The following is a 9,547-nucleotide window of genomic DNA, read 5'->3' as shown; positions in this document are numbered from 1 at the left end:
TATTGCTCTAAAATTACACAAAATGCTTTTCTTTTCTATAATATGGGCCCGGTATCTTTTTGCAATATATATATATTTCACTCTCGTGTCAGTTTTGCGATATTCATACTAATTATTATTTGCTTGTATTATTTCAATTCTTTACAATACACATGAGTCCAAATCATATTTAAGTGATCCAATTTATCTGTCTATGCCGACCAATAATCTGGCATGTGGGAATTTCCCCACATGTCGCTTCTTTGTTGTGGTTTTTGGTGAACGACCTCTGCCACTGAGCTCTGGAATTTGGTTATTTGTAAGAGTCTATTTTTTCATTTCATTTTTTTAAGTTATGGTCATATAAATAGAATAAATTGTGTGTAACTGTCGGAACAAACTGACCCAACGATGTCCATTGATGCAAAAAAAAAAAAGTTAAAACAACAGAGGTTGGATGGTGTAATCGGGATCAGGCTTTTCAAGTTCACACTATATTACTTTATACCCATGCTTTGGTAATAGCACCAGTTACAAGTTATAACCTACACTACCCAGCGAAAGTTTTGTGTGTGGTTTTATAGAGTGGTTTGCGGAATTCAACGAGAAATTTGGGAATTATGTCAAGTGTTGGAGGTTACAGACAAACGTTGTAGGTTTACCGTAGAAGCGACGAAACTGATCAATGGTCATTTAGACACAAAATAAATTTTACTCTTTGTAACTAGAATACATAATATGGCAAAGAATTACTGATTGGTATTTCGGAATTCCTTGTATTTTTCTCGCAATATTTAGAATTAGAACATTGGAAGAGGAAACGTCTAGTCATAATCAGTAGATGCGATTCTAACTAATACCAAACGGAGCTTGAAAATATCTCCAATCGGTATAGCTTTCCTCCAAAATGCATGTCGTCACAAACATTTTTTGTTTGACATACATACAAATAGAATAAAATATGTCAAATTGCTCAAATAATCAAGTACACTATATGCATATGTCTCCGTAGTCTCCACTAGGTAGTAACTCCAGTTTGTTTCTTAGACAGACATGAAATAGACATCATCTTGTCCGTGTTTACTAAATTGCACCAGTGTGTATTATTTTCAACTTATTTGTTTGAATTTTATGATTTTTAGTTTCGCATAATTGCTGTAATTGACCAATCAGTATTATACAGTTTTACCATTCTTTATCAAGGCCGTATATAAATATAAATCTATAATCACGTGCCCCAAGAAAATGTGTAGAGACATAAAGCAGACGGTAACGTCTTTTTCAAGTATTGCACGCCATAATCGAAGAATTGTTCAGCATGGTAATTCATATCTGCGGAGGAAAACAAATGATTTCATATATCCTCTGCAATTCAATCTATTTTTGTTATTCATTTCCTATTACTTAGAATCTTATCTTCCAAATATAACTAGATGTTTCCTCCTACAATGTATTGAAAAAAATGCGAAAGCGTGCAATGGATTCATCGCGAACAAAATATTGAACCAAATGAACAACGAAAAATCTTTTCAATATATCTTTGTAATATTCCTTTCTAACAGAACACGATAATTAGGTGGAACGAAATCACACTTTCGCCTACGTACATTTACAATCGTAAACTGCAATTAGGACATTTGCACATGCCTATTTTCCCACTCACCAACGTCTGCACGCACGGACATCCGAACCAAACGAAAGATTTTTTTCACCCCCGCTGCACACAATTAAAGTGTTGCGAGTGGAAAGGATAACAAGAACTTTAGGAATTAGTAGAATTAGACTACTGCTCTACTTTGGTCTTCGTGTTCATATATTTGAGTACCGCTATCTTGTTTCTGATTATTATTCTAAATTTTTATTCTTTGACATAATGTGTTGTTTGAACACTTCCTTTTATTGCTATAAAATTACACAAAATGCATTTGATTTTCTATAATCTGTGCCCGGTATGTTTTTGCAAAATATGCCTATTTTTTACAGCCGTGCCAGTTTTGCGATATTTATACTAATTATTATTTGCTCGCATGAGTCTCTAATCATATGTAATTGTTCCAATTTGTCTGTCTATCATGTTTCATCTTTTATTTAGCTAATATTTGGAGTGATGTTCATATAAATACAATAACTTGTGTGTAAGTGCGGAATAAACTGAACTACTGATATCCATTGCTGCAAAACAACAACGGTTGGATAGTGTATTTCAGTATTTGAGATTGGGCTTTTGAGATTTTTATTGTTAACCACAGATTAAATCTCGAAATATTACACTATACTCATAGTTAGGTCATTGCACCAGTTACAAGCTAATATTCACTCCACCTAACAAAAAGTTTTGTGTGTGAAGAAGCCATTGAGTGGTTTGGAAATACAACGAAACATTTGGGAATCATGCCAAGTGTTGGTTCGTTGGAGGTTACAGACAAACGCTGTAGGTCTAACTTAAACGCGACGAAAGCTGACCATATGCCTCTAGGACACAGATTAATTTTTGCTCTTTTGTAACCGGAATACATGAAATGGTACAAGAATTGCTGATTGGCATTTCGGAACTAAAACCTTGTTTCCGTCTTGCAATGTTGGAAATTAGAATATTGGAAGAGGAAACGTCTAGTCATAAGCAGCAGATGCGATTCTAACAAATAACAAACGGAGCGTGGAAATATTTCTAAGGTTGAATTGTAAGGATGTAATGAATCGTTATAGCTTTCCTCCAAAAGACAATTCATCATAAACATTTTTTTGTTTGATCGTAGCTGACAATGCCTAAAAATACTGTTAAATTCATACTGTTAAAGTATCTCACATTGGGTCGGTAATAATTGTTTAATATTGGCTCTCCCAATTGTTACCTTCTAATGTTAAGTAATTTATGAATACAATGGATTTTGATGTTTTTACTACATAATGATATGGAAGCGTGATATGATCAGTAACAAATAGGTTAAAATGTATCAAATTTCCGCAATAAACAATGACACGATATTCATATGTCTCCGTAAAATCCACTAGATGGTAACGCCAGTTTGTTTCTCAGACAGACATGATTTGGCTAAGATCAAGTGTAGTATCTGTTCTTTTCAGATTAATACATGAAATGTGGGGTACTCCCCCACTCTTGTATTAATTTGATTTTTGAAACTCAGGGTTTGGCTTTGTGGCTTGCCGCACCAGTCCCACGGGTTGTCTTGGTATTTCAGTACCTCCAGGTTCGGCCCACAAAGAAATGAAAAAAATAGACGTCTTCTTGTCCATGTTCACTAAATTGCACCAGTGTGTATCATTTTCAACTTTTCGTCCGATTTTTAGTTTTGAATATTTGCTGTAATAAGCCAATTATACAGTGTTACCATCCTTTATCACGGCCACATACACGATCGAATCTATAATCACATGTCCCAGAAAAATGTGGAGAGACATAAAGCTGACGTCGGTGGCGTCGTTTCCAAGTATTTCACGCCATAATCGAGGAATTATTTATGATAATTCGCATTCGCAGAAGAAAGAAATGATTTAATATATCCTTTTCAATTCAAACTATTTCTGGTATTCATTTCCTATTAATTAGACGTCTGAACGTCTGGTATCGGTAACGTGATATACATATACAGTCAACAATATGCATATACCACCAATTCATGTACATATAGCGCCAGCTATAGATATGTATATAAATATTTAAGTTAGTGGTTACCGCAGAATTAACAGTGACGGTCTGACCCTATATCGATTCATTAAGCATGAAACAGGAAGAAAACTATGACTCAATTTTTTTCAACCAAACCCCTTTCCATGGCACTCAAAGAAGACCTCCAATTTCAAGCAACCGTCCAACGTAAACAAATATGTTAAAATATGTTGAACGATACCTGAGGTAGTTTATTAAATCAAGTTTTTTTTTATCCTAATCATTTCCTGGACTATGACATTTCATCAAGCGATTACAAGATTTCATAATATATATATATACTCATGCCAATAAATGTTTCCTCACGAATGTTGCCTCTTAATATAAATATTACATTGACTTCAATTTTGTCATTCCGGGGTACTTTTGTCATTCCGGGGCAATTTTATACGTCTATTTTGCAATTACTTGTAATTTACTAGAAGTAAATATTCCTTTTTCAATCAATAGCTCTTACGGAGTACGCGTATTGAAGCACTAATTATATGAGCAATTAGCTGTTGTGGATCATTATGATTTATAACATTGAAACTTCTTATCGGCCTGGAGCAGCAGATTTTTATCTATCGTAATGTGCATGTAACTTGTGGAGGCAACCGCATACACAGTGTATACATACATTGAATGCACATGAAATGCATTGGCAATATTTGTATATCACCCAAATGTATTCATATATTAGGTTCGCTGTGTATGCATATGACTTTGGCAGTATATGAATATTTGGTTGGCTGTACAGTATATGTAAATGCGTTGGCGGTATATGCATATTCTTGGCTGTATATGTACGACACATTACCAACCCTATCCAAATAAATTGACTCACTCATCTGCACAAATTCATTAAAATAGGTCTCTGCAACAGGGTCTGTATAATCTATGTTTTTTTTATTCAACCAAGGTATTTCTGGTATTGTCCGTACGTTGATCACACTTTACATCTACATCCGCTTCGTTTGAATTCGTATCTATTATTTACTTTTTTCCGATGCTTTGTAGTTTTTGACAACTGTAACTTTGTAATAAGTCGATAAGTATTATTCAGTGTTTTCACTTTTTGCGATCAAGCACACATTAAACAGAATAACAGGAATAATTGGATGAACCACTGCAATGGAAGTATCGCTGTAACGCACCGATTGGAGTCTCAAACTGCGTTACGTTTGTGCTCAACCACTGTCAAGTACCATACCCCGGTTCTCTTGCTATGCCAACTTGTAACATTGAGCCAGGGGCGTTTCTAAAGTGGAAAAGGGGAAGCCGTTCAGGGCAGAGCGTTTTGGGGGCAGCAGATGTGAGGCTGATGATTTAACTAATAATACAATTATTTCACTCTTAATTAGCCTTCAATTTATTTATTCTCATGTATACCAACATCTATAAATTATTTACTCCCCTTAATCATTATTGTTAGCTATATCGGGCATCATTATCAAAAGCTCGCCCCGGTCACTCTCAATGTCACTGTTGAGCTCTCTCTCTCTCTCTCTTGCTAAACGACATGCTGCCTAGTGCTACGACTTATGATGTATATGTTATTTACATAATAAACTCAAGGATCCTGAACAGTTGTGTGTTTACTAACAAACATGAGTGCAGAATCGGAATTCATTTAAAGTTCGAAGAATTCGAAAAATCGCGTTAGTGAGAAATGAATTGAGATGACTGATTCGTCATGGAACAAACCAGATCCTCTACTTTTCGATAAAATTGTTGCTGAAAACTGGAGAATATTCATTCGTGAATATGATATTTTCATCGAAAAATTGCACAGTGATAAAACTGACAAAGCTAAAACTTGCATATTGCCTAATTTCATTGATTAAAGGGGAAGAGAAAAACAAGAATCTTTTACATATGAGACAGCTGACGCTTCTGCTGAGTCTCATGATCATTCAGAATGCCTGAAGAAAATAAATCTGAAATATTCCTTCCTAAGTAAAACACAGAACAAACAAACATCAAATTAATATGAGCGCACATATGCCAAGGTAAACCATTCAATAATTTGTTATAGACTTGAAAAACGAAGCTAAGTATTGCGAATATGGTGATTTCATCTTGCCCAGAGGTGTTTCAAAAAGTTAAAGATCGACTTTTCGATAAACTACCGTAAGTCGTATTGTTATTGATGAGATTCCTATTTGGGGGTCGACTGAGAAAGAATTATTTGATGGTATTTTGCTTTAATGGTTGAAAGAGCGAGGAAAGTCAATTTAAAACTGCGTTTGTTCAAATATAAATTTATGACACGAGAAGTTGAATATTATGGTCATGTGGTTTTCGAATGGTTTTAAATCATCTCCTCGAATTACCTTTGGTATTCGTGATATGCGTGACTCTACTGATAAACATGCTTTACATCGTTTTATTGGAATGATATCTTATCTTGCTGAATTTTTGCCGAAGTTAAATGAACATACTGCTAATTTACTTTTGTTGCTTAGAAATGATATTGAGCGGTATTGGAATGAAAATGAACGTAATGATTTTACATGCTTAAAAATTTGGTTTCTAATATGCCAATTTTTTAAAATTTTAGGATTTCAACAAAAGTGCAACTTTGACATGCGATGCATCCCAGAAAGGGTTGGGAGCTGCTTGTTCGAATGATAATGTTCCTATTGTTTATGTTTCCCTTGCATTAACCGATATTGAAATAAGGTATGCATAGATTGAAAGAACTTCTAGCTGTTCTTTTTCTTGTGAAAAGTTTCCTCATTATGTAAAAATACTTTATAAGAAGGTACTGAAATGTATACTGCTGATGCATTGTCACGAGCATATGTTTCAAATGATGAATCTGTTGATATCATGCATGATTTTGATGCAACTTGTTTTTACTTCCCCACCGAGAGCTCGTAAACTAGTTGAAAAAAACAAGACTGATCAAACGTCGCAAGAACGGATAAAAGTTATTGAGCATGGGTGGCTCATACTTGCCAATACAGGTTCAGGAATATTTTTCATTTTGGGATGAAGTCATTAAACATGATGATGTTGTATACAAGTCAAATAAGGTTGTTGTTCCAGAATCACTACAACAAGAATACATTACACAAATACACTGAGGACATATGAATGTTGAAGAATATTTGTATTGGTGCAATATGTCTAAAAAAATTGAAGACGCTATGGCTATTTGTTCTGTTCGCAATAGAATGAAAAATTATCACCAGAAAGAATCATTAAAGTTACCTGAAATTACAGATCGGCCGCGTTCGATTCTTGCTGCAGATATTTTTAACTGATGTTGAAGTGAACACTTAGTTCTTGTTGACTCTTATTCTGGAAGGTTTAGAATTATTCACTTTTCTGATATTTCCTAATATACTTTCATAAAAAAATGAACGAGCATTTTGCTAGATTTGGCAATCCTGGTGTATTGCTGAACAATGGTGCTTCCCAATATTAGTCGCGTATTTTCAATGAATTCCTGAAGATACAAACATGTTATGAGCCGTTCTGAATTTACTCAAAGCAAGCAATGGATTAACTCAAAATGCTGTAAAACAAGTTAAAAATGTACTGGAGAAATGGAGACGAGAATGATCCGATCCTTAGCTTGCTTTATTGAACATTCGAAATGTGCATAGAGATAAAATATTTGGTTGTTCTACACAACAATTGTAATCACGTCGAACAAAAGGTGACACGCTTATAAGAAAGAATTTGTTGAACAATGAAATGAGAAATCCGGAGAAAGTGCAAGACCAATTGCTGCACAAAAGAAACCAACAAAAGAAATATTTTGACTTGTCTTAAAAATTGCTACTTAATTTAAACCCTGGTGATACAGTCAAAAGCAAACCAAAAAAGGATATCACGAGAAAAGTGTCATATGCCAGAGTCATCACTTACCAAGTGTTTACATTGTTGAATCTCACTCTTTCAAATATAAAGTTATCACAAATATAAATGCGACCTATGATGGTTACAATCACTGCAATTCGAAATGAGATAATCCATGTCGCATTTGAAGACTATGCTCTCGGCATATTGTTTTTCGAAACAAACATTTTTCTTGAATGAGTAATTTCTTGGATTATCCGGTTCTTTTGGTAAGACTTTACTAAAGCTTAGCACAACAGTTGATGTTTTTCAAATAATAATATGAAAGTCGAGTCAGTTAATTTATTTATTCGTGAAAATAAAAACTGCAAAAACTGTTTTACGCTTGACACAATCAAGTGTAATAGCACAAGTCCATATCACACTGACCAACCCCTTTTTGTTATAATTTATCCAAGTTCCATTCAGTCCATACAGTTAAGGCGCTACCGTGGTATTTGTCGTTTCAACGACAGAGGGAAATTTCCACTTCACAAACAAGTTAAAAGATCCCTCTCTTTCTATAAATTGGAACCCCGAACAGAAGAATAGCGCCTTTTGATATGAGTCAGAATTGCAAAAGGTGATCGCAAAACAACGACTTTTGAGGAACAAATCAAAGTGAAGTAATTCACAATTTTCTTAACCTATCTAGCAGGGGCTATAGTTAGCTAGAGCTAAAGTTGATCGCTATAGTTTTTCACAGTTGCGACGAGAGTGAAAAAAGGACGCAACTATGCAACTGCAATAAATTAAATCAAGTCACGACCGGGCCACAATGTGGACGAGGAAACAAACAAACCATGAAGATTGGCGATGCCAAACGTACTGACGACACGAACTATTTACGGAAAATTATATAATCCGAGGTGAAAATAAAACGAACTTACAAGTAATATTATAAATGATGACAATCGGATTTTGATGCTTGCGTGTTATTGCATGTTGCAGAAAAACGGAATCGGGAAATTACCAAATAGTTAGTAACGGGCATTATTAACTATCATGTTGATTTATTTTACATTTGTGTACAGGTTCTGTTTTGCTGAGGGGATCTTCACTCTTCTACCATTCTCAAAGTACAGCCTTCCTTTGTTTCTATGGTGTTTGAAAATTAGACTTCCAACACGGTCGCAAAACTTCAAACTTTCGCGTTGCGAAAACGAATCACATAGAGCCCACAGAATGTTTGAAATAAATAAAAGTAATAGGCTTCTATAGCAAAAAATACAATCTCTTTGTACGTAATAAAACGCTCGTTATATATTCGTTAAATACGAGTATACATAAACAAATATATTGAGCAAAGCAATATTTTTTTCAAAAAGTTTAAAGATGGCACAGTCATTTTTCAACCCAACAAGGGCAAACACAAATCTCGGAAACGCGACACTCTCACGATCTATAAAGTTCAATTTGTGTGAGTATATTAAATTAAAAATTGTTTGAGTCGCCAATGTCAAATTTCATAATATGCCTATATTCTTTTTTAAACACTATACTTAAACTTTCACTCTTACTATTTCTTCTCTTTATTTTCCTTCCCTTGTCCGATATTTTTATTTGCTTCATAAATAATTTTGTTTATTTTAGCATTCCTTATAGTTATTTGTTTGTATATCATAAAAGAGAGGTATTTAGGGATGATATGGTTATTTTGGTAAATTTCTTTCTCATGGTGGGATTCGCGGTAACACAAGGATCGGCAAAGCAATTTTAGACGTACAAATATTTTCTAAATATTAGAAACAACAATTTTCCAAAACGATTCACAGGTCCATTTTGTTTCTGACTATTATCTATGATAACACCATCTGCCTGTTGATGATGCAAGAAGTCGCTAGCAGTCTATTGCTTTTATTTGTTTTTCAAATTATCTCCAAGTAATATAGAACCCGATAATTCATCTGCATCTGCAACTTGCTTTATGGAAGCCTGCAGCAGACGTGTTCCTGTCGAATACCGCTCATCGAATTGCATAAATTGATTGTAACGAACACGTACATCCATCACACTAACGTTCGTTATGAAGTATTTGAAATAAATAGT

At 34.4% G+C, this 9,547-nt stretch overlaps 1 non-coding gene across 1 annotated transcript; it reads left to right on the top strand.

Moving 5' to 3' along the window:
- Positions 1–3,004: 3,004 nt before the first annotated feature.
- Positions 3,005–3,204, top strand: LOC120330924 (U2 spliceosomal RNA). The gene has a single exon (XR_005567939.2). It is a non-coding gene; the product is annotated as a U2 spliceosomal RNA (small nuclear RNA).
- The last annotated feature ends 6,343 nt before the right edge of the window (positions 3,205–9,547 follow it).

The sequence above is a fragment of the Styela clava genome, chromosome 12 (assembly GCF_964204865.1).
Source record: "Styela clava chromosome 12, kaStyClav1.hap1.2, whole genome shotgun sequence".
Classification (NCBI taxonomy): Eukaryota; Metazoa; Chordata; class Ascidiacea; order Stolidobranchia; family Styelidae; genus Styela; species Styela clava.
Note: the sequence above shows the minus strand (reverse complement) of the source record. Positions and strands in the feature narration are given on the sequence as shown.